Source organism: Phyllostomus hastatus, unplaced genomic scaffold (assembly GCF_019186645.2).
Source record: "Phyllostomus hastatus isolate PE091 unplaced genomic scaffold, TTU_PhHast_1.1 phas_scaffold_78, whole genome shotgun sequence".
Taxonomy (NCBI): Eukaryota; Metazoa; Chordata; class Mammalia; order Chiroptera; family Phyllostomidae; genus Phyllostomus; species Phyllostomus hastatus.
The window spans coordinates 83416615-83431593 of NW_025334041.1; the positions used below are offsets into that span (position 1 = coordinate 83416615).

The 14979-nt window shown below is 43.4% G+C and overlaps 1 long non-coding RNA gene across 1 annotated transcript; it reads left to right on the top strand.

Moving 5' to 3' along the window:
* The first annotated feature begins 551 nt into the window (after positions 1 to 551).
* On the top strand, positions 552 to 11688 carry LOC123812077. Its single transcript, XR_006784480.1, has 3 exons — positions 552 to 1067; positions 11267 to 11371; positions 11634 to 11688. It is a non-coding gene; the product is annotated as an uncharacterized LOC123812077 (long non-coding RNA).
* The last annotated feature ends 3291 nt before the right edge of the window (positions 11689 to 14979 follow it).

Genomic DNA, 14979 nt, shown 5'->3' on the forward strand with positions numbered 1-14979 from the left:
GAAGACCAAAATGTGGAAATATCAAAGGAGATTGTCAAGACAGTGTAGGGGGTTCCCAAATGTTGCCAGGGGGGCAAGGAACAGGAACTGATGGCTTAATGTGTGCACGTTTTCTTTTGGGGTGATTAGCAAGTTCTGAGACTTAATATACATGGTTGTACAGCATAATGAATGCACTAAATGCCACCAAACATTTAAAAATAGTGTTATATAATTTTTAAAAGATTTTATTTGTTTTTAGAGAGAGGGGAAGGGAGGGAGAAAGAGAGGGAGAGAAACATCAATGTGTGATTGCCTCTCGCACGCCCCCTACTGGGCACCTGCCCCCCCCGCCCCTCCAGGCATGTGCCCTGCCTGACAGGGAATCACACCAGGGACGCTTCAGTTCGCTTCAGGCCTGCACTCAATCCACAGAACTACACCAGCCAGGGCAAATGCCATACTATTTTTTTTTTAATCGGGAAAGAAAGGATGAGTTAGTTGGCCCCTTAATCCAAAAAGAGGATAGAAAAGTTTGGAGAGCAAAGGTGTTGAGAGGTTTTGACTGGGAGAGGTGCCGCTGCGCTGAGCCCGCCCTTCGCAACCAAAGTGTGGAGGGGGCGCCATGTTCAACCCAAGGCCGCCCATAGGAGAGGCCTGGGGCACCTGTGTCTCTCTGTGGTCGGAGCAAAAGCACTGACCCCAAGGAGTCTGAAAGTCATATGGGCGCCTATGGGCCTGGAACTTTGGCAGAGGAAGGATGTTGCTGGTGTGCGCCCGCGTGTGTGTGTGTGTGTGTGTGTGTGTGTGTGCGCGCGTGCTGGCGGCGGTGCTTCTGAACCGGGCTGGGGCTGTGGGTCCTGCCAGCCCCTGGGATGCAGACAGAGGTGAGGCAGGGCGTCCGGGCATCCGCACCGGACAGGTCTGTGATTTGCGCAGGGACCCACTGGGGCAGATGTGGGAGACTGAGTTTTCCAGGAAGCAGGGAGGGCATGGGCCATGGTGATTTTCCAGGTCAGGGACTCGAGCCCAGCAGGAGGAAAACCCAGAATGCTGACTCCAAACTTCCCTTCCCCGTTCTTCAGCTAGTAAGTAATTTGCTCAATCTGAAGGTTGAGGTTTTATTCTGAACTTGGTTAAAACTTAAAGACATTAAGGTTTCCTTTTATATAACAGTGTATAGTTTATACTAGACTTTTTTTTTCTCCTGCACTCGTCAGTATTGGGTTCATTCAAGCATGGCTGCCCGCTGTGCTCCCCCAGTCTGCCTGCTCTTCTTCTGCTTCGTCCTCTCTTTCCCCTTGTATTCTTTTTATGAACATAAAATTGATCATTTTAACATCTTTTAAATGTATAGATTGGTAGCATTAACTACATTGACAATGTTGTCTACATATCAGCAGTATTCTCTGTCCAGAACTGTTCAACACCCCAAACACAAACTGTACCCATTAAGCAGTAACTGCCCATTCCTCCCTCTTCTCAGCCCCTGGAACCACTTTTCCATTTTCTGTCTCTAGGAATTTGCCTTCCATTTTCTGTTGTCTATTATTTGAGTGGGATCATACACTGTTTGTCCTCTTGTGACTAGCTTGTTTCATTTAGCATAACGTTTCCAAGGTTCATCCGTGTGGTAGCAGGTGCCAGAATTTCATTAATGTTTGGAGGTTCAGTAGTATTCTGTCATATATACATACCACACTTTGTTTAGTAACTCGTCTGCTGACAGACATTTCATTTCCACCTTTTGACAAGTTACTGTATTTTGCTGTGTACATTGTGCACATTTTTGCCCAAATTTTTGAGGGAAAAATAAGGATATGCATTATACAGGAGTGTAAAAGTTATGTATCATGAATTTAATAATCCCATGTAAACTGTGTACAAAAATGTATGTATGTATGGGTAGGCATTATACATGGAAAAAATGCAGTAATTTATTTTTATTTTTTAATATATTTTATTGATTATGCTATTACAGTTGTCCCATTTCCCCCCTTCATTCCTTTCCACCTTGCACACCCCCTCCCACCCACATTCCCCTACTTTAGTTCATGTCCATGTGTCGTAAGTTCTTTAGCCTCTACATTTCCCATACTATTATCGCCCTCCCCCTGTCTATTTTCTACCTACCATCTATGCTACTTATTCTCCATACCTTTTCCCCCTCTCTCCTCCTCCCACTCCCCTGTTGCTAACCCTCCATGTGATCTCCATTTCTGTGGTTCTGTTCCTGTTCTACTTGTTTGCTTACTTTCTTTTGGTTTCTGTTTTAGGTGTGGTTGTTCATAATTGTGAGTTTGCTGTCGCTTTACTATACATATTTTTATCTTCTTTTTCTTAGATAAGTCCCTTTAACATTTCATATAATAAGGGCTTGGTGATGATGAACTCCTTTAAGTGCTGAGAAGCACTTTATCTGCCCTTCCATGCTAAATGAAAGCTTTGCTGGATAGAGCAATCTGGGATGTAGGCCCTTGCCTTTCATGACTTGGAATACTTCTTTCCAGCCCCTTCTTGCCTGCAAGGTCTCTTTTGAGAAATCAGCTGACAGTCTGATGGGAACTTTGACTGTCCCCTTATCTCTTGCTGCTTCTAGGATTCTCTCCTTCATTTATACCTTGGCTAATGTAATTATGATGTGCCTTGGTGTGTTCCTCCTTGGGTCCAACTTCTTTGGGACTCTCTGAGCTTCCTGGACTTCCTAGAAGTGTATTTCCTTTGCCAGATTGGGGAATTTCTCCTTTATTATTTGTTCAAATAACTTTTTCACTGGTTGCTCTTCCTTTTCTCCTTCTGGTACCCCTATAATTCAGATGTTGGAACATTTAAAGATGCCCTGGAGTTTCCTAGGCCTCTCCTCATTTTTTTTAATTCTTATTTCTTCATTCTTTTCTTGTGGTTGTTTTTTTCTTCCTTCTGTCCACTCCATTGATGTGAGACCCAGCTTTCATTCCATCACTATTGGTTCCCTGTGCATTTTTCTTCATTTAACTTAGCATAGTCTTCATTTTTTCATCTAATTTGCGACCAAATTCAACCAATTCTGTGAGCATCCTGATCAGCAGTGCTTTGAACTGTGTATCTGATAGCTTGGCTATTTCTCGGTAGCTTAAAAAAACTGGCTCTGGGGCTTTCAATTCTGTTTGAGCCATCTTTTTTTTTTTTTTTTTCCTTTGGTCTGGTTGTGCCTGTTACATATAAGGGATGGAGCCTTAGGTGTTCACCAGGGTGGGGCACCCCAGTTGTTGGGTTGTGACGTTGTATGTGGGGGGGATGTCTGAGAGGGTATAATGGCGCTTGCTGTGCTCTCCGTGGGACCTCAGTCCCTTCCGCTGCTTCCCCCAATCAAACTGGGCCCCTCTGGTGCCAATTCCCGTGTGGGTGGACTTGTGCACTCTGTGGGACCCTCTAAGGACCTCTCCTGAGGCTGGGAGTCCCTTCCTGTGCCTCAATTCCCACAGGTGTCCTCAATCAGTGCCCCAAGGCTCTATTTCCCAGCGCTGTGATCCTGGGTTGCACGCAGTGCCTTGCTTCGCAATCACCACCTTGCTGGGTCTGCCGGTTACCACCCCTTGGCCAGGGTCGGCCAGCTGCCGCCTGCACATTCAGAGTCCACCTGCTGTGGTCTTGCACACCCAGATGCCTCACACACCTGGTCCCAACGCTCTCTGCTCTCCAAGCCTTGACCTGCACCTGGCTGTCTGACTCCACCCCTCCTACCGGTCTGGATGACAGCATCTATTTTCTTAGTTGTCTGACTTCCATTCAGATCCATTTTCTGTCAGTTTTGGTTGTTATTCTGTTTCTGAATTGTTGTTGTCTCTATCTTGGTTGTGTGAGGAGGCACAGTGTGTCTAACTGCCTCCATCTTGGCCGGAAGTCTATTTTTATTTTATTTTAATTGTTCAAGTACACTTTTCCGCCTTTTACCCCTAGTCCAGCCCAGCCCAGCCCAGCCAGCCCTTTCCACCTCCCTCCCATTTCCACCCCCCACCTTGTTTTTGTCCATGTGTCCTTTAAACTTGTCCCTGAAAACCCTTCTGCTTTTCCCCTGACATTCCCTCTGGTCTCCCCTCTGGTCACTGTCAGCCTGTTCTCTATTTCAGTGTCTTTTGTTATATTTTGCTTGTTTGTTTGTTTTGTTTATTAGGTTCCTGTTAAAGGTGAGATTCTATTCAGCAGAAAGAAAGAAGTAGCTCCTACCCTTTGGGACAGCATGGATGGAACTGGAGAGCATAATGCTAAGTGAAATAAGCCAGGCAGTGAAAGACAAATACTATATGATCTCAGTAATTTATTTTTAAACCATTCAGCAGGAAAAAAAACATTTAAGCTTAAATAGGGGCATAGTGAATTTTTAATCAGGAGTCAGCATCCCAAGTGTGTGGGGTTAGGGGGTGCTGTTCCTGAACAACCCGTGTGCATGTATTCAGGTCTCATGGTTGCCTTCTGGAAAAAATAAGTGTGGAAATAAATGCTCATACTTGTACACTGGGGATAAATTAATTTAGTTAAATAGGAGTCTTGTTATAAGTTTATTTTAGAAACAATTATGTAGGAAACAATGGACTTGTGACCAGGTGGCAGACAGACTTGAGACTAGTAGCTGATTGGAGAAAATGGGAAGACATTTACTTTGAGCATCAGAGGAAACTGGAAAGAGACATGGCCTGTGGTCTGAACTACTTAAAGCTAGAGTTACCCCACAGGGAAGGGCAGAGCCTGAAGGTTGCTCCCTCCAGCCAACATCTCCCCTCTGGGGAACCTTAACTCAGTAGAGTGTGAACCAGGGGCAGGGACACCTACTGCTTGAAGCAGCAGCCCCATTAAGTAGAGAAGCATCCATGGGGGAAAGTGAACCCTCCCCCCACCCCCACCCCGCCATGGCTTGTAGGTCTAGGAAACAGGAGGCCAGAGTAACCTGCCAGGGTGCTGGAATGGAGCCTTGGTGCTACCAGAAGTGTGGGGGTTCAAGGAAACTGCGCTTGGTAGGAAGGTTGGCACCAGTGGAGCTCTCAACACGGGGCATTCTGATTTATTAGTATAATGTCCTCTAGGCCCACCCATGCTGTTGCAAATGGTAAGAATTCATTCTTATTTGTGGCTGAGTAATGTTCCTCTGTATGTGTGTGTGTGTGTGTGTGTGTGTGTATCACCATTTCTTTTGTCCACTCATCTACTTATGGGCACTTGGGTGGCCTTCATATCTAGGCTATTGTATATAATGCTGCAAAGGGCATAGGGGTGCATATATTTTTTTAAATTAATGTTTTGGATCTCTATGAATGGATATATACTCAGAAGTGGAATTGCTAGGTCATAAGGCAGATCTGTTTTTAATTTTTTAAGGAACCTCCATTCTGTTTTCCACAGTGGCTGCACCAGTCTGAATTCCCACCAACAGTGCACAAAAGTTCACTTTTCTCCACATCATCACCAACACTTGTTGATTCAGTGATGATAGCCATTCTGACCTGTGTGAGATGATGATATTGTAACAGGGTGCAGCTAAGGGGGGGACCCCAAATAGGGATTTGGAATGGGGTCCAGAACTCAAGGTGTCCAGGAAATATTAGGATGTCCTCACCCCTACCCCCAGGTGTGGGTTGGGGGATGGGACACATGGAGCAGGGCCTTTGAGAGCTGTTTTGCATAGCAACAGCCTTGCAGCTACCCTCTGGCATGGTCATTTAACATATCTATAGCCTTTAACTGGTTGCATGGATATATTAAATAGCTGTGGCCATGTTCTGAGCCAGGGGAATGGAAGTAACTTCCCCACCAAGACATAACTGGGGGGCAGGTCCCCTGAGTTACAGTGCCTGCGTGGAGCCAATGACTGGCTCCATGATATGGGGCCATGCCTGCCTGGACCCATGATGGCAGCCCAGTAAAGCTGGAAGGATATGAGAGTGCTGGAAATGGGGCTGTAGAGGAAGATTGGCATGGGTATTTAAACCCAGACATGGCAGCCATTGCAGGGGAGAATCATGTGGTTTTGGCTGAATGGAGACTCCCGTGGCCCTGGGAGAGAGAACCACACGCCGTTGCCAGAGCGGGGACCCCCACAGCTTTAGAAGGGGGAACCACCTTCCGGCTTTAGCAGAGATCCCGGCGACACAGCTGATGGTGCCGGGAACTGAGGGAGGCCTACCAGCCGAGATGGAGTACTGAGAAGAACTGGAGGCTGCCTGAGTCTCGGACTTCTTTTTCTTTCCCTGAGATATGGTACCCCAGACTGGGCAAAGGGGGGAAGGAAGGACTGTGTGTATTTGTGGGTGTTTTAAGGGACTTTGGGATTTTGATGAAGACATTAGGTCACTACTTTAAGTTTATACAGCATTAAATAAACATTTCCTTTCCTTTTCATGAATCTCTGGCATTGAGAGACATCTTTCTTCTGACAGCGGACATAATGAACCTGGGGGGTTCCTTTTGGTAATATTATATTGCCTTTGGCCACCCCCCTTGGTGTTCAGTAACAATATCTCATTGTGGTTTTAGTTTTCATTTCTCTGATGATTAGTGATGTTGAGCATCTTTTCATATGTCTACTGGCCGTTTGTTAGTCTTCTTTGGAATGACTATTCAGGTCCTCTGCCCATTTTTAAATTGAATTGTTTGTATTTTTTGTGTTATGTGAATTCTTCATAAATTTGGGATATTAACTCTTTATGGGAATATCTCATTCAGTAGGCTGTCATTTCATTTTGTTGGTGGTTTGGTTGTCTTTTTATTTTGTTAATGATTTCCTTTGCTGTACAAAAGTGTTTAGTTTGATGTAGTCCCATTTGTTAATTTTTTGGTTCCCTTGCCCAAGGAGTTATAGCAGAAAAAATATTGCTAATAGAAATGTCAGAGATTTTACTGTGTTTCCTTCCCAGAATTTTATGGTTTTGAGTCTACTATTTAAGTCTTTAATTAATGGTGAGTTTATTCTTGTATATGATGTAAGAAGGTGCTCTAATTTCATTTTCTTGCATGTATCTGTCCAATTTTCCCAACACCACTTATTGAAAGACAGTCTTTACCCCATTGTCTATTCTTGCCTCTTTCATTAAATATTTGACCAGGTAGGTGTGGGTGTATTTCTGGGCTCTATTCTGTTCCATTGACCAATATGTGTGTTTTTATGCTACTACCATGCTGTTTTGATGACTATGGCCTTGTAGTATAGTTTAATATCAGCTAGCATGATACCTCCCTTTGTTCTTCTTTCTGAAGATTACTGTGGCTATTTGAGGTCTAATGTGGTTTCATATAAACTTTTGGATAATTTATTCTAGTTCTGTGAGGAATGTCATTGGTATTATGATAGAGATTGCATTGAATCTATAGATTGCTTTGGCTAGTATGGACATTTTAATAATGTTAATTCTTCCAATCCATGAGCATGGTACATACTTCATTTATTCCTATCTTCAATTTCTTCCCTCAATGTTTTATAATTTTCTAGGTACAGGTCTTTTACTTCCCTGGTTAAATTTATTCCTGGGTATTTTATATTTTTTGATGCAATTGTGAATGGGATTGTTTTCTGTTTCTCTTTCTGATAGTTCATTATTATTGTATAAAAATGCAACTGATTTCTGAATATTTATTTTGTATACTGCTACTTTACTGAATTTATTTATCAGTTCTAGTAGTGTTTTGTGGAGTCTCTAGGGTTCTTTATATACAGCATCATGTCATTTGCACATAATGACAGTCTTGTTTATCCTTTCCAATCCGAATGCCTTTACTTCTTTCCTGATTGCTGTGGCTAGGATTTCTACATCTTTTAAATTTTAAAACTTCTGTTGATATTTTAAATATTTTAATGTAGGCTTTTAAATTCTGAGAGATACGTATTCTTTTTTATTTTTAATATTTTAATTGTTCTGAGAGATATAATCCACAGATTTCTTGATGTTTGTGATTTTTCTTTCTTTTAAGTTATAATTCCTTTCATTATATTTTATTTATATATTTATTCTGGAAAATACATATTTTTCCACAGTGTGTGTTTTTCCAAACTATGTATTTTACTGTGGAAAATATAACCTGGAAATATACAAAAATAAAATTTGGCATTTTAACCATTTAAAAATATTTTATTTATTTTACTTTTAGAGAGGGGAAGGGAAGGAGAGAGGCAGAGAAACATAAATGTGAGAGAGAAACACCAATTGGTTGCTTCTCATATGCACTCCAACCAAGGACTGAACCAATACCCAGGCACATGCCCTGACTGGGAATCTAGCTGGCCACCCTGTGCTTTGTGGGACACACCCAGCCAACTGAGCCACACTGGTCAGGGCAGCATTTTAATCACTTTTTTTAAAGAAGATTTTTTAAAGTTTACTTTTAGAGAAGGGAAGGGAGGGAGAAGAGGAGGAGAGAAACATCAATGTGTGGTTGCCTCTTGCGTGCCCCCCACTGGGGACCTGGCCTGCAATCCAGGCATGTGCCCTGACTGGGAATAGAACTGGTGATCCTTTCATTCACAGGCTGGCCCCCAATCCACTGAGCTACACCTGCTGGGGCCATTTTAACCATTTTTAATGGTACAATTTAGTGGCACTAATACATCCACATTGTTGTATAACCATCACCAATATCTATCTCCAGAACATTTCCATCATTCCAAACAGAAACTGTGTACCCAGTACATAACTCCTTGTTCCCTCCTTCCTGAGCCCCTAATAGCTGCTATTCTACTTTCTGTCTCTATGAATTTGCCTACTCTAAGTACCTCATATAAATGGAATCATACAGTATTTGTTTATCTGTGATTTTGCCTTTCACTTCACTTTGCTTTTTTGCCTTTCACTTTAAATGACTATTCCTAAACTTTTATGTCATTGGACTTTTGTCCATTTTATTTGCTTCTTTAATGAGAAATTGGTTTATGGTAGGGATTTTTGTTTTGTCATGCTGACAGGGTCAGTCCTTATGGAAGGCTGACCTTCTGCCCTTTGAACATTAGGGAGGTTGTTATCCTAATGCCCTTCAATAGATCTTCTATGCTCTTCAAGGCTGGCTTTCCAAAGGAGTCTCCTGTATGACTGGAGACAGATTCAAAATCCTTCTCGTCTTCCATGAGCAGTATTTCTCTAACCTACACAGCAATTGAAAGGTCTCCTCCTGCTGTTACCCCTGCATGTGTCCTGTTGCTGCTGGCGTCCACTTACAGGCTGCCCTATAATAGCTGTGGACTAGGGTTGCCAGGTAAAGTACAAGATGCCCTAATGTTTGAATTTCACATAAACAATGGGTATTATTTAGTATAAGTATGTCTCAACTATAGCACGGCACAGACTACACTAAAAAAATCGTTCATCTAAAATTCAAATTAAACTGAGATTCCTGTATTCTATTTGCTATATTTGGCAGCCCTACTGTGGACGCTGCTCAGAATACCAAACTCAAATCCAGTCTATAGGCTGCCAGCTTTCTCCTAGAAAATATAGGAGGAGAATGGACTGCACTTTCACCTTTCCTTAGGCTCTACAGAAAAATATAAGATTGGGTTAATCTGTGCCAATTTACTTACCATAGGGCCAGGGCCAGTTCAGAAAAGGAGGATCACAATGCAGGCGCATGATTTCCAGACCGTGGCAGGCCTTCACCACTTGGGCAGCTCGATACACACTCCCTGCAGTTGGAGAGGCTCAGTGGGTCTAGATGGCGAGCATGGGCCTTGCTTGGATATGGCCGTGGGGTTGGCCTGCACTCCCAAGTGTGCTGGGAGAGGCTGCGTGTTTTCTGACGACTAGATTTGGGACTGGCCGGCATGGAGCTGTTTTCAGCCCTGCCAAGGAAACCGAGTCTCCTTAGAGTGACTACCAGAAACCAGGCTTGGAGCAGAGTGGCCAGAGGAAAACCTGTCACCTGCCTCACAGGAGCTATGGTCCAATGTTTCAGTTGAGGGCCTCAGAAGAACCCATGAAAACACTGAGGAAAGTCACTCTGAGACAATGGACTCTCAGGGCCAGAGAGGATGAAGCTGTGCTGCATGCCCCCCGCCACCCCCGTTGACCACACAGACATGCACACACAAAGGTGGGACAGAAACCCCATGACCTGCTGGGGGAGATGTGTCAGCTCCTCCAGATGATGCCTAGTGGGGCTCAGCTGCCAAAGGGAGATTTTAATTCTCAATCAAGTTGGAAGGTTTCATTATCAGTTGGGACTGGACACTTCTTCATATTGAGTGGAGAGTGGGTTTTCAATAAAAAGTGAGCAACATAGAATGCAACTCATCTCAAGGTGCTCAGGACAGTCAGGGGATCCCCGAGCTCTCTCTCTTCTTTAGTCCAAGGAAAGGAATCCCCGATAGGTCACTTAGATGCAAAGTTGAGTCCTGATGTTTCTGGCAGCATTGCTCAGAAGAGTTAGAAATTATGTTTAACTACTTATGGGTGTTCAACAAAATGCTTACTGTAGGGTTAGAAAATATTTGAGACATATAAAACAATCTCACATAAATTATAATGCATAGTTAAATGAATATCCATGAACCCAACTAAAGCACTAGAAAGATGTCACTGCTTTTGATATATAACTATGTCTCTTCCCCAACCACATCATCCTCAAAAGGTAACCACTATTTTTTTGAAACCCATCTTTTTATCCTTTATCATCTGGAAACCATGTGTCCATTCGTGTTCCTAAAGCGATATGCTGACCTTGGCTTGTTTTTGAACTTTAAAATGGTGGTGTTATACAACTTTCTTCTGGAATTTGCTTTTGTCTACTAACCATTGTTTTTAAGATTCATCAAGCTTAATGTGTATGACCAATCATTTATTTTCTTTTCTGTCTGGGATTCCATTGTGTAAATATATAACTTTTCACGTATTCGTTCTCTTGTCAAAGTGTGGGGGACAGTGAAGGCTGGCGTCATAGCCAAGAGTGAGTGCTTGACAAAGCCACACTTGACTGCTTGCATCTGCAAGGTGGATCAAGCCAGCAGCTGAAACAGCCAGAACCTGCGGGGGTTGAGAATGAAATAGCCACAAGCTTCAGCTGTATGCGCTATAACTTTTGCAGAAGACATATCTATCAGTTAGCCTGGGAATGGAACAGCGTCTCCCTAAGTTTGCAAAATGTGCCTGCAGTGTCTCCCTAAGTTTGCAAAATGTCCTTCAGCTGTATCTAACCAACTCCTATAAAATAAGCACAGAGACTGTGTTTGTGGCTCATTGTCTCTCCATCAGAGGACAGTGTCCCACCAAGCTCCCGCTTTTCCTCAAACCATCTGTGTTGTTTCTTTTCTAATCTGCCATCACCCCCACTCAAGGACCCCCACTCAGCGCTGGTCGCGGCATCAAGGGACATCGGGGTTGTTTCCAGTTCTTCGCTATGGTGAGAAACGTTGTTGTGAACATCCTGGGGCTGCTAACAGGTGAGCCCCCTTCCCAGAGCACACACTTAGAACTGCCTGTTGTAGAGCAAATGCCGATTCCCTCATGTGGCATGTAAATTTCATTCCGTCCACATCCTTGCCAACAGGGTCAGAATTTTTTTTCCCAATCCAGTGAGTGTAAAACAATAATGTGCATTTTCTAATTAATAAAGTTAAGCAACTTATCATACTTTTATAGGTCAGCTGTGTTTGTTCTTCTGTGAATTGCCTGCTAATTTTTTCCCAACCTATCTTCCTATAGATTGTGCCTTTTTAAAAACAAGGACTCAAAACGTCTGGCCAAGATGGAGGCGTAGATAGACACACTGTGCCTCCTCGCACAACCAAAATAAAGACAACAACAATTTAAAAACAAAATAACAACCAGAACTGACAGAAAACTGAACTGTATGGAAGTCAGACAACCAAGGTGTTAAAGTAGACACATTCATCCAGACCGGTAGGTGGGGTGGAGTCGGGCTGCTGGGCAGAGAGGGGTCAGGGCACAAAAAGCTGTGGCAACGAGCGCACAAGATGGAAGCTGGCGGACCCTGGGCACGCAGGCGGTGCCTGGCAGACCCCAGGTGTGCGGTGGCTACGGGCAGACGCAGCGAGGTGGCAATCCTGAAGCGAGGCATGGTGTGCAAGGCAGCTGGCTGGCTGGGCGATCCCGCATTCTCATGCAGATAAACCAGGTGAGGCGGCGGAGCGAGACAAACTGCGGAACCCAGGGTCCCAGTGCCGGGAAATAGAGCCTCAAGGCACTGCTTGGGGACATCTGTGGGGGTTGAGGTGCATGGAGAAACTCCTAGCCTCACAGGAGAGTTCGTTGGAGAGACCCACGGGGTCCTAGAATGTACACAAGTACACCCACACGGAATCAGTACCACAAAGGCCCAGTTTGCTTGAGGGAAGTGGCAGAGGGGACTGGGATCTGACAGAGAGCACAGCAAATGCCATTGTTCCCTCTCGGACCCCACCCCCACATACAGCTTCACAACCCAGTGACTGCATTGCTCCACCCTGGTGAACACCTAAGGCTCCACCCCTCATACATAACAGGTGTGACAAGACAAAAAAAAATGGTCCAAACAAAAGAACAGATCAAATCTTGAGAGCAAATACAACTGGGCAACCAAGAGACAGCCAACCTAGCAGATGCATAGTTCCAAGCACTGGTGATCAGGATGCTCACAGAATTGGTTGATTTTGGTCGCAAATTAGATGAACAAATGAAGACTATGCTAGGTGAAATGAAGGAAAATGCAGAGGGAACCAATTGTGAAGGGGAAGAAAACTGAGACTCAAACAAATGAGTGGACCAGAAGGAAGAAAGAAACACCAAACAGAAAAGAATGAAGAAACAAGAATTAAAAATAAAAAATGAAGAGAGGCTTAGGAACCTCCAGGAGATCTTTAAATGTTCCAACATCTGAATTACAGGGGTACCAGAAGGGGAAGAGGAAGAGCAACCAGTGAAAAGTTATTTGAACAAATAATAAAGGAGAAATTCCCCAATCTGGCAAAGGAAATACACTTCTAGGAAGTCCAGGAAGCTCAGAGAGTCCCAAAGAAGTTGGACCCAAGGAGGAACACACCAAGGCACATCATAATTACATTAGCCAAGGTATAAATGAAGGAGAGAATCCTAGAAGCAGCAAGAGATAAGGGGACAGTCAAAGTTCCCATCAGACTGTCAGCTGATTTCTCAAAAGAGACCTTGCAGGCAAGAAGGGGTTGGAAAGAAGGATTCCAAGTCATGAAAGGCAAGGGCCTACATCCCAGATTGCTCTATCCAGCAAAGCTTTCATTTAGCATGGAAGGGCAGATAAAGTGCTTCTCAGCTAAGGTCAAGTTAAAGGAGTTCATTATCACCAAGCCCTTATTATATGAAATGTTAAAGGGACTTATCTAAGAAAAAGAAGATAAAAAACATGTATAGTAAAATGAGAGCAAAATCACAATTATGAACAACCACACCTAAACCAAAAACAAAAACTAAGCAAACAAGTAGAACAGGAACAGAACTACAGAAATGGAGATCACATGGAGGGTTAGCAACCGGGGAGTGGGAGGGGGAAAAAGGGGGGAAAGGTAGAGAATAAGTAGCATAGATGGTAGGTAGAAAATAGACAGGGGGAGGGCGATAATAGTATGGGAAATGTAGAAGCTAAAGAACTTATGACACATGGACGTGAACTAAAGGGGGGGAATGTGGGTGGCAGAGGGTGTGCAGGGTAGAGGGGAATGAAGGGGGGTAATGGGACAACTGTAATAGCATAATCAATAAAATATATTTAAAAAACATGAACTCATACCTCTTTGACTACAAATCCTTTCTTGATGACATGTGGTGCAATTATGTTCTCCCATTTGTGCCTTGTATTTTCAGTCTTTATGGTGTCCTTTGATAAATGAAACTTTTACATTTTATCAATTATCAATATTTTTCTTTATGGTTTGGACTTTTCTGTGTGTCTTAAGACATTTTTAAGTTCTTACAGATACTCTCCTATATTTACTTCTAATGTTTTTTCTTTCATTTACTTTAATTTCTTAATCTTATCAAAATCATAGGCATACCTACCCATTTTAAAGGGTCAGAGATCGTAAGTCTGGGTGAGAAAGAGCGGCCCTCCCACTTGCCCCATGTGCGCTCGCTCCCACCTCTTCAATGGGTGGTGGGCCGGCGTGTGTGGCTCCTTGTTGATTGCTGTTTTGCCACCTGGGGGTTGGACACCTTGTCTCCAATATCCATATGCACTTTTCCTGCTCCCCAGCTTCCCAAAGTGGTTAGGACCACTTCCCAAAGTGGTCACCGTTTGGGGTGCATCAATATTCTGTGTTTAAGTTAAGCTACATATTAAAACCAAGATTACTTATCCTCTCTTGTAGGTTTTTGTTTTGTATTCTTTCCCTTAGAACTTTATCTTTAGTTTTCTATGTATTTATCATGTATCCAACTCCAAACTATCATATATATATATGATAGTTTATATATATAGATACATATATATATGTATAAAATCTCATGACATTCAGGTGCTTCATATAACCTGTCAATTAGATCTCCCTGAAGTCTTTCCCATGGCCTTTGGCCTCCAACCTCAACTGATCACATTCTGTGTGCCATTCAACAAATCCTTATTAAGTTAACCATGTGCCCACACAGTGTGCTAGGCCCTGGCAAAAGAAAGTTAGCAAGACAGTCATGAATGATTCTTGCCTTCACGGAGTTAACTATCTAATAGTTGATTCTGAAACAATGAGGTTTTTTTTTTTCTTAATAAAAAGATTTTTTTTTTTTTTTAGAGAGGGGATGGGAGGAAGGGGGAAACATTCACATGAGAGAAAAGCATCAGCTGGCTGCCTCTTGCAAGCCCCCAACTGGAGACCTGGCCCAAAACCCAAGCCTGTGCTCTGACTGGGAATCAAACCAGAGACCTTTCAGTTTGTGGGGTGATGCCCGAGCCATTGAGCCACACCAGTGAGGGCCAGTGGTTTTTGTTTCCTAGTTATTTCCCAGGGTCCAGAACTGATGCCTGCCTTTCATAAGATAGCACCGGACATGTATCTCCTGAGTATGAGAGGGCTGCTTCCTGGTTTCC